The sequence below is a fragment of the Amblyraja radiata genome, chromosome 7, assembly GCF_010909765.2.
Source record: "Amblyraja radiata isolate CabotCenter1 chromosome 7, sAmbRad1.1.pri, whole genome shotgun sequence".
Taxonomy (NCBI): Eukaryota; Metazoa; Chordata; class Chondrichthyes; order Rajiformes; family Rajidae; genus Amblyraja; species Amblyraja radiata.
In genome coordinates, this window is record NC_045962.1 from 33,313,867 (window position 1) to 33,327,548 (window position 13,682).

A 13,682-nucleotide genomic window follows, 5' to 3' on the forward strand; every position below is an offset into this window, starting at 1 on the left:
CCTTCCACATAGAAACATAGAAACATAGAAATTAGGTGCAGGAGTAGGCCATTCGGCCCTTCGAGCCTGCACCGCCATTCAATATGATCATGGCTGATCATCCAACTCAGTATCCCGTACCTGCCTTCTCGCCATACCCTCTGATCCCCTTAGCCACAAGGGCCACATCTAACTCCCTCTTAAATATAGCCAATGAACTGGCCTCGACTACCCTCTGTGGCAGAGAGTTCCAGAGATTCACCACTCTCTGTGTGAAAAAAGTTCTTCTCATCTCGGTTTTCGAAGATGTGCGGGTTTGTAGGTTAATTGGCCTCTGTAAATTGCCCCTAGTGTGAAGGGCGTGGTCTCAGTGGGTTGGAGGAAGGGGAACAAGAGATGGTACTCAGGACAAATGAATGGAAGATATGCAGAAAGCAACAATAATCAAGGAAATGTTGTGCCCACAATGATTTATTGTTGGCTTGGATAGGTGATCCCCGTTAATACAGACAGGGGAACTCAACGGGACGACAGTAAAACTAGTACGACGTCTAAGGTGGGGGAGGGACGGAGCGAGAGGGAATGCAAGGGTTACCTGAAGTTAGAGAAATCAAAATCATACCGCTGGGTTGTAAGATGCTCAAGCAAACTATGAGGTGCTGTTTCCCCAATTGCCATTTGGCCTCACTCTGTCAATAGAGGAGGCCCAGGATAGGGTGGTCAGTATGGGAATGAGAAGGGGAGTCAAAGTGTTTGGTAACCAGGAGATCACATAGGCCGAGGCAGTCTGAGCAAAGGTGTTCAGCGAAACAATCATCTGCGCTTGGTCTCGGCAATATATAGGTGTCCACACCTAGAACAGCGGATACAGTAGATGAGGTTGGAGGAGGTGCTAGTGCACCTCTGTCTCACCTGAAAGGACTGTTGGGGTCCCTGGATAGAATCGAGGGAGGAGGTAAAGGGACAGGTGTTGTATCTCCTGTGGTTGCAGGGGAAGGTACCTGGGGAAGGGGTAGCTTCAAATCTTCCATTCATTTGTCCTAAGTACCTTGTATATCTCTTGCTCCCATTTCCCCTGAATCTCAGTGTGAAGAAGGGTCTCGACCCAAAACGTCACCTATTCCTTTTCTCCAGAGATGCTGCCTGAACCATTGAGTTAATCCAGTTATTTGTGTCTGTCTGCGGTTTAAACCAGCATCTACGGTTCTTCCCTACACATTTTGTTACAGCTGTACTTGACATTGGTAAGGCCGCATTTGAAGTACTGTGTACAGTTCTGATCACCTTGCTATATGTCATTAAACTGGAACGGGTGCAAAAAAGATTTATGAGGATGTTAGTGGGACTGGAGAATTTGAGCTATAAGTGGCTGGATAGTCTGGGCCTGTTTTCTGTGGAGCAAAGGAGGCTGATGAGTGATCTTGTAGAGTTATGCAAAATCATAAGGGTTAAAGATAAGATGAATAGCCTAATCCTTTTCCCAGTGTAGTGGTGTAAAAAACCTGAGGAGAAAGACTTAAAAGGGACCCGAGGTGCAAATGTTTCCACACAGAGGGTGATGCATCTATGGAACGAACTGCCAGAGGGAGTGATTGAGGAGGGTATAATTATGACATTTAAAAGACACTTGGACAGGTGCATGGATTGGTAAGGGTTGGAGGGCTATGGACCAGGCACAGACATGAGATTAGCTCATTTAAGCAATGGTTGCATGGAATAGTTGGGCTAAAGGACCTGTTTCCATGCTGTAACTCTATGACTTTATGACTCCACTATAAACTACAAACATAACTGCATTAATCACTTACCATTGTGGTTGTAACAGGCCAGAGGCTGGCAATCAGTTGAGGGAGTGATTTCTTGGCTTCTATAGTCTTTTCACCATTTATATATCAAACTCAGGATCTTGACTGAAGAAGGGTGCCAACCGAAAAGTCACCCATCTTTGTTCTCCAGAGATGCTGCCTGACCCACTGAGTTACTCCAGCACTTTGTGTCTATCACGGTGTCAAGGTCAAGGTTCATTTTATTGTCGCATGTACCAATTAAGGTACAGTGAAAATCGAATTACCATACAGCCATACTCAAAAAAAAAAAGCAACAAGGCACACAACTACATAAAAGTTAACATAAACATCCACCACAGCGGATTCCCCACATTCCTCACTGTGATGGAAGGCAATAAAGACCAATTTTCTTCTCCCGCGGTCGGGACAGTCAAACCATCCACAGTAGGAGCCCTGGAAGCTCTCGCAGCTGGCAGTCGAAGCCCCCGCGACAGGGCGATCAAAGCTACCGCATCGGGGCGATCGAAGCTCCTGCGGCGTGGAGTTCCCGAAGTCGGTCTCTAACCAGAGACCGCGAGCTCTGCGATGTTAGTCCACAGGCCCCAGAGCCCAGTTGGAGCCCAGTGGTCGATCCCTGGTAAAGGGATCGGGAGCTCCGTGCTGGTAAGTCCACATGCTTCCGCAGTAAAGCTCCCGAAAAGGTCTCCAGCAAAGGCCGCCAACTCCTCGATGTTAGGCCGCAGTGCGGATGGAAATACGATATGGAAAGAAAATGCATATCCGTCGAGGTAAGAGATTAGAAAAAGTTTCCCCCAGACCCCCTTACACATAAAACAAGCTAAAGAACACTAAAAACATACATTTAACACATACAAACAAATAACAAAGAAGGAAGGGTCAGACAGACTGTTGGCGAGGCAGCCATAAACCTGCATATGCAGTTCCTTGTTTCAACATATCAGATGTGCCATGCATAGATGCAATCAGTTCAAACGCATACAAGAGAGAGCAATGGGGAAGATGCAGGGTGCACAATATAGATCTCAACATTGTAGAGAATCAGTTCCTTAGATAAAGTCCAATGTCCTCAATGGGGTAGAGGTGAACTGAACCGTACCTTAGCTTAGTTCAGAAGCCTGATAATGGAGGAGAGTGGATGCAATTCAATGCACTTTGATAGATAATTCCTTTTAAAAATAACAGGTATCCTTACTACTCAGACCCGTTTTCTGTCACTGATCTATGTTGGTTCTGAATTGCATTTGCAAAAATCACTTTTTGCATGAGAACTGATTCCTGCAAAATGGATTGATGTCATCCGGTGCATGCTTTCTTGGACTCCTGTATGGGTATGCAACTGGGAAAGGTACATGCAATTGAAAGTTCATAATCAATTTTACACTATAAATCAGCCATGACCCACATAAAAGGACTTGCATCACTAGGCTACTATTTGTTGTCAAGTGAGCATTTTCTATTATGCACTGACGAAAGTTACTTTGATGATAAAATTCACAATGCACAGTGGAAGCCTTTTAGAATTAATGTTTCTGTTAGTCATTTGAGCTGTAACATAAGATGTAATTTAAAAGTATCTTCAAGACTAAAGGTCAAATCTCCTGCTTTTTAAAAAATAGGTGAAACCTATAGCCATGTGATGTGCTAATAGGATTTTCTTGTGTGTACGTATCATGCCTGCATAATTACAGGTTCCAGTCCATAAGAAAGCAATCTGCCTCCTAGATATGTGATAATTCCCCAGTTGAATTCCTCATGATAATGCTCCCAGTTCCTCAGTAGAAACAGCTTGCCTCGAAAAGAAAACGCAACAGAAATTTAGTTCACCTCTGCCAACCTTTCATCAGATATCTGAAACACTCAGAATCTTTTTCCCAGGATGGAAAATTGAAATACTAGAGAGCATTGCTTTAAGGTGAGAGGGGCAAAGTTTAAAGAAGTGTGAGGCAAGTTTGTTTTTTTTACACAGTGGGTGATGAATTTAAAGATTTTTGGACAGCCGTGTAGATATACAGGGAATGGAAGGATATGGGTTATGCATCATGTTCGGCACAGACATTGGTGGTCAAAAGGACTGTTTAGTTAGTTTAGTTCAGTTTAGTTAGTTTAGTGATACAGCATTGAAACAGGCCCTGAAGGACCACTGAGTCCACGCCAGTACACTAGTTCTACGTTATCCCAGTTTCGCATCCTGTACACTAGGGGGAATTTTACAGAAACCAGTTAACCTATAAACCTGTATGTCTTTGAAATGTTGGCGGAAACTGAGAACCCAGATAAAAACCATACGGTCACAGGGAGGTTGTACAAACTCCGTACAGACAGCAGCCGTAGTGGGGATCAAACACAGGTCTCTGGTGCTGTAAGCAGCAACTCTACTATGCCACTGTGCTGTTCTTGTGTTGTACTGTTCTATATTCTACGTTCTGCCTGCACCATCCCTCAAAGCCACAAAATTTTAACAATGTCAGAGTATTTAACATAATTTCTAGTCTACTACATTGGCACTCTTGAAACTCAAGGTCAATGAGCTCATTAAAATTGTGAAACAAAATAGAGAAGGACAATAAAAAACTTTCAGTAGCAACGGAGAACAAAACATGTTTGGGAAACTATTAGTTGTTTCATTGGGAGTACATCAAAATATATGTAAATAATGTAAACAAGTTGAACAGGGGAAATAATAGTGGGTATGTAATATACGCTGGCATTGAATTCAATGTTTGTTTTGTATAAACATGCTGCAATAACTTCCCCAACTTTAACACTTTAATGTGAGCATTATTACAAATCAATAGCATAACACCTCGGCTATTGAAATTATCAACAATGTTTATTAAAGATCTACAACTCCAGAGTATTATTGTAGAGCCTTTAGGTTTAGAGGATAATTTTAATTTACGCAAGCATTAGTTGTGTGATTTACAGTGTTATTTAAACGCTATTGCTAATGTTAGTGGATTCTAACCTATCCAAGCTACCTGTTATTAACACTGTCAAGAGTATAGATTTTTTATCTTTTCATAAACAGATGAAGATATCAGGGCAGAAATTTCTGCATAGTTCTGGGTATTGATTGGATTCTAAATCTATTTCGTTAATACCGGCTCTTTAGGCAAATTATAGGCACAGGCATCTGCATGCTCTAATACTGGAGACATACGAGACAATAGGCTGAGCCCGACCAATGATTTAATGGCCTGCACAGCTCATCATTACTGAGACTTAATTTGGCTGGACAATGATAGCAAGCATCGTTGTGAATATTAAAGACAATTGAAATTGTATATGCAGTAAACTTAACATGATGAGAATGCTATTATTTTGAATATATTCTGAAGAAGAGTCCCAACCTGAAGCATCGTGTGTCCATTCCTTCCACAGATGTGGCCTGATCTGCTAAGTTACTCCAGCACCTTGTGTTTTATGCTATTATATACTTCATTTTACACACTGATCTTTGTGCTAATCACACTTTTACGTGGCCCCTCTCACTTTTTCTTCTTCCACCTGCCTCCGTCTGTTTATTTGCCGTCTTTCTGATAATGCATTACATTCGGTTTGTTTCCCACTTTCCCTGCCTTATCTCTGTAAATTTACAAATCTTGCCCCGAGTCTCATACTTTTTCGGAACTCAATAGAATTAAAAAAAATATTTTATTGTCAATGTTCTGATTTGTACTCATATTACTTTTAATTATCTACCCTCTTCAAGTTGTTTTCATTATTTATCAGAGGTCTAACTGCTGATCGTGTAAGGGCGTAAAGTTTCCACGAGTATATTTTAAAGAGAAAAAACACCGTTTGAATTACAAGCATTCACCCTGAGCATACAAACAAATATCAAACTAATTTTAATGTTTCCTCAATTTTAATTGCAGCAAAAAATTCTCTTACTTTCCTTATTCCACCTAACCTACTCAAAGGTAAAAGAGCTGAGATACTCTGAGATTTTATCTGTTGATAATTCAATTATTATGGAAAATTATTTAAAACAGCATTAAAATGTACAGGTTCCATTTTCTTCTGTTGTGCTGAATTTCTGCTGCTGATATCAGTAGAGTTATTGATAAGATGTCTAAATTTATTGCAGAATAATTCTGCAGGAAAAGAGATAAAAGGTTGCTGAATAAAATATGAGGCAAGGGCTGTAAATTGTAGCAATGCATATCATTTAATTCAAATGTAGGAGGCAATTACCATCTGCTATACTCATCAGTTCCCTCCTTTATGACTTAATTATATGTTTAATGCTATCAGATCAAGGAAAGGGCACAATAGATGACTGCAAGAGAAATAGAAAAAAGATTCTGCAACAAGACCAAAGCCAGATGAAAGTAACATAAAGAAAAGAATGATTTCATTTGTGAAAAAGTTAATCTGAATAGTATCGTCTCAGCTCCCTTTTGTAATAATGAGATAATATAAATCATTTGTTTGTGAATTTCCTTCATACAAATTTAACAAAAGCATTCAACTTTCAAAAAAACTCAAGTCCTTCTCCCTGATTTATTCATAAGACAGGTAACATTTTGAAGTGACACATGAACAAAAAAAGCAATAAACATTTTCAAATTATAATTCATTGTTTGGTTGCAAACTTCTAAATTCTTTAGCAGTAGATGTCACACATCAATCGATTTCACAGCAGCTAAAATACTGGTAATGTTAAATCAGCCACAGTGTAGAAGTATCAAATATAGCACCAATCAATGAGCATTTAAGCCAGGTAGTGAAATATTTGCATTCATTTTCTTAATTAATGGTGGAGTAGATTGAATTTTAAAAGTGTAATCGTAAGCCAAACTGTTTTAAATCACCCCTGTTTTGTAAACGGCAATTCTACTCAATGTCTACATTGAATAGTCAACTGTGTCATAGATTAATAGTGATATGGTGTGGAAACAGGCCCTTCGGCCCAACTTGCCTACACCAGCCCACATGTCCCAACTACACTAATCCAACCTGCCTGCGCCTGGTCCATATCACTCCAAACCTGTCCTATCCATGTGCTTGTCCAACTACTTCTTAAACAATAGGATAGTCCCAGCCTCAACTACCTCCTCTGGTAGCTTGTTCCATACACCGACCCCCCTCTGTGTGAAAAAATTACCCCTCGGATTCCTAATAAATCTTTTACCCTTCACCTTGAACTTATGTCCTCTGGTCTTCGATTCCCCTACTCTGGGCAAAATACTCTGTGCATCTACCCGATCTATTCCTCTCATGATTTTGTACACCTCTAAAGATCACCCCTCATCCTCCTGCGCTCCAAAGAATAGAGACCCAGCCTACTCAACCTCTCCCTATAGCTCACACCCTTTAGTCCTGGCAACATCCTCAAACATCTTTTCTGAACCCTTTCAAGCTTGACAATATCTTTCTTATAGCATGATGCCCAGAACTGAACACAATATTCTAAATGTGGTCTCACCAAGGTCTCATACAACTGCAACATGATCTCCCAACTTCTATACTCAATACTCTGACTGATGGATGCCAATGTGCCAAAAACCTCTTTCACCACCTTATCTACCTGCAACTCGACCTTCAAGGAACCATGAACCTGCACTCCTAGATCCCTCTGCTCTACAACACTCCCTAGAGGCCTACCATTTACCAAAGATCCTATAGCAAGCAAGATAGTGCACTCCTGCTAAAACCAATGGGCTGACGGGTAGTACGCCAGGGAGCAGAACGTCAGCCTTTTTGTCGGCCATTTCAGTAAACCCGACCCGACCCGACTTTGTATATCCCTCTCGCAGTGTAATCAGCGTTGCAGGGGAACAGTTTGTGTGTGATATAGTGTTAGACCCATTATTCATAATTCTTCTATTTTTTGTTAATTATTAATATGTCAATAAATTATAATTCTGTTCATTTTCTTTTTTTAATGTTTTTTTAAAAATTCTCTTTTTTTTAAGTTTAAAAAAAAATCTCTTTTTAAATGGCTCATGTGCTGTGTTTGAGTTGATGTTTGTATTACACTTACACTCTGTAATTCATTTGATCACACTGTTCACAAGATGTGGACGCCATGGCCAAAGCAAAAATAGGAGTGCGGAAACGGAAGCCGGTTACGGAAATGGGGGCGAAGATTACCCATGAATCTGCCCATGACCCTACTACGTCTTTTTTGTCGAGTGCACTATCATGCTTGCTATAGGATCTTTGCCATTTACTGTATAGGTCCTGCCCTTGTTAGATGTCCCAAAATGCAACACCTCATACTTTACTGTATTAAATTCCATCAACCATTCCTCAGCCCACCTGGCCAATCGATCCAGATCCTGCTGCAATCTTTCACAACCATCTTTACTATCTGCAAAACCACTCACTTTTGTATCATCAGCAAACTTGCTAATCTTGCCCTGTATGTTCTCATCCAAATCATTGATATAGAAAGGAAAGAGAACCTTCAAGAAGGGTCTCGACCCAAATCATCACCTATTTCTCCAAAGATGCTGCTTGACTCGCTGAGATACTCCAACATGGTGTGTCTATCTTGAATAATCAACTGCAAGATTTCATGAGTAAACACACAGTTGTGAGTTGCCACGAATATGGTCATCAAGCTGATTACTCAAAAAATGGTTACTTACCTTACACCTTAAAAATGTTTACAATCATTTCCTAAAAGGACACTTAACCCTTGAAGAATTACCTTGGTAATGAAAAAGCGATGCACATCTAGACATCAGTGACCTTTATAGAATAAACATTTTTGAAAAGTTAGGGAGATTATTTAGTTTGCAAACACTTAAACTAATAGTTTCAAAATCACATAAATGAGGAAGAAATGTTACCATATGTAGTTTCCCTGTAGTTTTATAAATTTACTCGCCCAAAGAGCTAAAGATTGATTTCCTTCCAGAAAATTAAGATTGTCTTTATGGCCATTAGATTATTAATTCATTAAGCTGTTAACAAAGATAACAATGATTGGAACAAGTGGGCTGAAGCTGTACTTTTCTATGTTCAAAGTTCATTTTTCAGACATTTACCAAGAAATATTGAAAACAATAATGTTAAAAATGAAAAACATTCAAATTGTTTTCTGAGAGAAAAATCAATATATTATCGTCACAAATAATTTTCAAGATCAACCTGTCTTGTGATGAACTATTGCAATATTATTCATAAAATAAAAAATAATTTCTATGTGAACACTCCTTTCTATTCCCCACGTGCTGCAAAAGGTAATATCAATCCCATAGGAAAGGAATATTTGAAATTTTGTAGTTTAACACAAGCAAAATGAAAAACAATCAGAAATTGCTGTGATGCAAAAATCAAACTGGCTGAACTAGCAAATTGATTAAAAAATTAAACACAGCAACAATGCATCATTAAAATTCTGCCAACAACATTAAACAAGAAATTTTATGGTTGCTTTGGATTTTCAATTACACTTAAGAGCTTCAAAATAACAATGCATCTCTCAATTCATTGGGAAGATTTCATCCCCTTGGTACCTATTTAGAAAAGTACTAATAATTTTCAAAATCTCCACGTTCTTTTTTCTGCATAATGACAATCCATTGTACCTTCCTTGAGCAAGTGACTATTATATCACTACCATAAAATTCTACCATGTTAACAGCCTTTAAGTGAGAAACCAACTCATTGTACCAGGCATTTTTAAGGGTATTACCTTAAAATCCCCTATTTTATAGCTCATAATTAGGAAAAAGTATGGAATCTTAATGAACATAAAGTGTGTCTGGAACTAGAATTATGGAGAGGCAGGGCTCAAATACTCTGGTTAGGCAGAGCAACTTTGTATTATGTCAGTCACCAACTTCCTCACTGAATGTACAAGACTTGACATCTATGGGACTTATGTGTACAATGCTGAGAACTATATTCTGCACTCAGTATCTTCCCCTTTGCTCCATCTATTGTACTTGCGTTTGATGAGTATATTTATGTATGGTATATCTGTTTGGATAGCATGCAAAATAGAGTGTTCACTGTACCTTGGTACATATGACAATAATAAACCTAAAATTAAACATTGCACTATTGTCTCAGATAAAGAAATTGCTTGGAATTGAAAGTAATCTTCATTGACTGTTATGTCCCATTTATCACAGTGTTTTTAAAGTACTTTGGCTAATTCAGTTAATAGTTTTTCAATAATATCAATACTGAAATGAATGACAACAGGGAAAACTGTTGTTTATGTCCTGGTTAATGTTTTATTCTTGAATTTGACATCTGAACAAACGTTGTTGAATTAAACTGATCATTATGGATGTCACAGTCTGATCTCTGATCATACAATAATCATTTTAATCCCGTCCCTCGACCTATTGATAATCACAGTTCACTGAATGCCAATTATTCCATTGTTTTCCTCAAAATACATTTGCCCCAGTTTTGCTGTCATTAATCTTTCTGATGTTATACCAAACTTTAGATGGTCAATATTTATGAAGGTAACTATTATCATGAATTTCCTACATCACAGTATATCAGTACATTACAATGTAGGCACATTTACAATGAATATGTTCTCCTAATTTCGACCATCTGCCTGCACACTTTTCTTTATTATCACTAAAAGATCTACTGCCTTCCTTAAATAGTAATTAATAGTAATGTTAATCAGCTTCAGAAATTGTAGACTAATATAATAATTTAACAATGAGAATTTTTTTATGTAACAATTTGACTTCAACAATTATACTAAATGACTTTACATTACTAAGATATTACAAGCCACTAGTCTGTTTCTTGTACCTTTATTTCTTAATGAATTCCCTAATTAATTTAATGCACACTTTATGCATAATTTGAAATTTAAAAATGTCAGTGGGTCAGATTTTACCATCCTCTTTTACATGCTAACTGTTACTACAAGACACATATTAGAAAAAACATGACCTCTATGCAAATTACACCGATCCACTGTTGTTATTTTAATTCTAGACACTGATTAGCATGTTCCTAAGCTCTCTGTGATGGAATTAATCACACAACTATTGAACATCCTTGTGTGATCTTATAACATATTAAGAAAGCTGCATTAAAACTGGTCTTTACAATGCACATTATTAAAAAATATGAAAAATAAATCATTTTGCATAAACCCAGATACGGAGAATTACTTCTCATTTATTAACAACGTATAATTCACAGGGTAAAATACATTTGTAGCAGTGAATTCTTGATATACATGATGTTGCTCACTTCAAATCAAACTATAAGCCAGACTTGTATTAAATCTAATAAGAACTGTGAAATACAATTGAATCTTTGTATAATGAGTCTGTTGGTTACATATTTATGATTGATATTCCACAAATGACAGAGTATTTTTTTTCAGAATCAGTCTCCAACAGCAACTAGTGTTAACTCTTGGTGTGCCAAAAATTAGATTTTTGCGTATTCTCATAAAATGTAACATCAATTTAGGGATCCTAATTTGGATGGTACAGGTAATATTTTTGCACCACTTCTGTTTCTGCATATTATATATATGTGACCATTTTTATACTTTTATCATTATAACTTCAATGTTTTACTTTATTACATCCATTCATTGGGACGTTAAAGAACATGGAACAAAACTACATTTTTAAAAATGCCAGTGACATTAAGCAAGGGTTAAAGGATAAAAGCCAGAAACTCTATAAAGAATGGTTCCATGCAAATCATACGGAAACCAAACGAATGGTAACTGCAAGCACTTACAGGTCATTAATGGTATTCTTCGACTTTTGTGGATGGTAACTGGATACTTTGACATTTATCTGACAGAATTGAATCATACAAACCTTTAAATCCTGTGTCTTTATTCTGTCAATGTGAATGAATTAAGAATTATTCATAGTCCATCTTTACAAAGAAGCTGATGGGAATTAGTTAACTCTTTATTATTTAAGTTGATGCTGTCAGTTTCTTACAAACCGTTATGTCATGGTTCCTATTGTAAAGCAGCTTCTTGTTTGATCCTAAGACAACCATTTTACAAGTGCTAATTTAGAGCTAAGGCTGACTTTCTGTTTTTAAATTACTGCCTTTTCTTCATTGAGATAGCAAGGACAATAATTCCATAATTCACACTGAGCTACAACTTAAATCCAATTTTAAATTACCATATCATTCCTCTGCACCATGTGATAAGATGGAATCACCATAAATACTAAAGCCCCACAAACAAAAAAAGTCCTATTACATGGAAAAACCAATCAAAGTGAATAATATATTCAAGTTTCATAAATTTTATTCATTCTTTCGCAACAAAATGAACAAGTTTTTCAACTTTGCATCACTGACTAATAAAAAGTGCAAATATCCATGTCATGATTCCATTTAAGAAACATAACCTTTTAAATAACATTTCAATGACACACTTTAAAAAATGTACAGAACTCAATTTGTAGTTCTCCTTGTAGCAAGCACAACTACTTCATATCTTGAGTCCGATTATATTTTTGTTTCTGAAAATACGGTAAAAGGTTTTTGTTAATTGGACATCTAGATTCAATCAAACCTCCCATTTATTTTCATTGTGATTTACTCAATATCCTTTTGAATATTCTGGCTCAGTATAATTATAAAATACGATGCTAAAAGCATGCCATACCTTCTGAAGGTCGTGAGAAGACAAAGGGTTCATCTGTAGAGAAGCAGGATATATGTGAGGCTTCAACATTCTGCTTCTTTTTGTTGGGAATGTTATCACCTTGAAGTTCATTATCTAGAAAGTTAAAAATGTAATTCTCGCTCTTCCACATTTCACACATAAACATTCAATACAAAAGTAATATTTCAAGAATTCATGCCCAATAAACCTTCTGTAAAAATTATTGCAACATTTACCGAAAACGATCCTAAACTTATTCACACACCAGATTTCAATATGTATGCTAAATTAGAGGCATATGATTCTCTTTATGTTGGTTTTCAGAGCTTTGTTGACAATTTTGTAGTTTAACTACATATAAATATGAAACAAATGCATAAAACACAGTTTAAATGTTAATGCAAAATATAAATGTAAAAAGTGAAGGACATAGAAGAAAGATGGATTGCCAACAAACTATTAATGTATTGGTATTTTCAAACTTGTAAACAGGATATCTGCACATCGGTGACATTCAATACTCAAATTGATTTTGCAAGATTTTTATTAAGTAGATTATACATTAAAATTTTGCATAAAAACTTAAGGAGGACGATTCTACATTTTATTTTCAGAATTTATAGCGCCCAATGGAAAAGGGAGTTTGCAGAGATAAATGCAATGTATGAATTAACATTAATTTCTAATTTCAAACAATGCTCTGGAGAAATGTTAGTGGCTCGAGCATGAAATCTCAAGAGAACCCTGTTTGGCTGTTGCTCGAAGAGGGATTTTAAGAAGATTCATATTAACATAGGCAAAAAGGGTTAGTACTAATGTTATGACAAGAATCACATGTATGACTGGTTTGATCCTGCCAATGGGCGCTATCCGTACAGAGTTTGTACCTTCTCCCTGCGTGCGTGGGTTTCCTCCCACATTCCAAAGACGTGCAAGTTTGTAGGGTTAATTGGGCTCTGTAAAATTGCCCCTGGTGTGTAGGATGCAAAACTGGGATAACAAAAGTACTGTAGTGTTTAGATGATCGTTGGTCGGCATGGACTGGCTGTATCTCTAAACTCTACTGACAGCAGAAGGGAATAAAGGAAGCTTACTCTGTTTAGACAACTTGCACGTATTTTATCAAGGAAATTGTGACCCAGAAACACAAGTTTGCAAATAACAGTGATATTCATTTCTCCTGTTAATGCCTACCACACCCATATTGAAACCACCCACACCCATGCTGTTAATCCTATCAACCCGACCTAAATGAGATGAACGAAAAGTTAAAGTTATGAGAATCCTTTTACAAAAGTCGTCAA